Source organism: Corvus brachyrhynchos, unplaced genomic scaffold (assembly GCF_000691975.1).
Source record: "Corvus brachyrhynchos isolate BGI_N302 unplaced genomic scaffold, ASM69197v1 scaffold130, whole genome shotgun sequence".
Classification (NCBI taxonomy): Eukaryota; Metazoa; Chordata; class Aves; order Passeriformes; family Corvidae; genus Corvus; species Corvus brachyrhynchos.
In genome coordinates, this window is record NW_008236193.1 from 105756 (window position 1) to 106287 (window position 532).

General features: G+C 65.4%; 1 protein-coding gene across 1 annotated transcript in view; it reads left to right on the forward strand.

Annotated features, from left to right (window-relative positions):
- The first annotated feature begins 394 nt into the window (after positions 1-394).
- The window catches only part of CUNH19orf35 (chromosome unknown C19orf35 homolog), a 1824-nt gene continuing 1686 nt past the window's right edge, over positions 395-532 (forward strand). Inside the window, exon 1 of the mRNA XM_017739117.1 lies at positions 395-532. The gene's annotated coding sequence lies outside the window, so the exon portion shown is untranslated.

The following is a 532-nucleotide window of genomic DNA, read 5'->3' on the forward strand; positions in this document are numbered from 1 at the left end:
GCAGCGTTGGCTTTTCCACGGAACACGGCATTGGGGCCGCTTCCCCTTTCTGCAGCCACTTCTGCATTTGCTGGGTGAGACAGCGCTGCTGGCGGGGGCTGGGTGACGAGGGTGACAGCTCCCATGGGGCCAAGAGACACGTCAGAAACGGCCCTGCTGGGGGATATGTCCTGGTAACTCAGCCAGAGGGGCCAGTACATGCAAAGGAGAGGCTGGAGCAGAGTGGCTGCCCGGGAGAGCAGGATGAGACCCCAGCTCATTTGGGGGCTGCACCCCCCCTCATGTCCCAGTTCTTGCTCAAAGCCATCCTGGCTCTGTCCCTGCGTTCAGAGGGTGCGGGGGGACCCCAGCACCCCGTGTGGGTCAGAGCAGGGCTGCTGGCCCTGAGCTGACAGGGTGGCCCAGCCCAGGAGGAGGCTCTGTCCCCTCACAGCTGGCCCTATCCTGTGTGTCCCTGCAGGTCCCCAAGCCGTGCTGCTCCAGCCTGGGGGTGCAGAGCTCCCTGGGGACGCCCTCCAGCATCCAGCGCCTG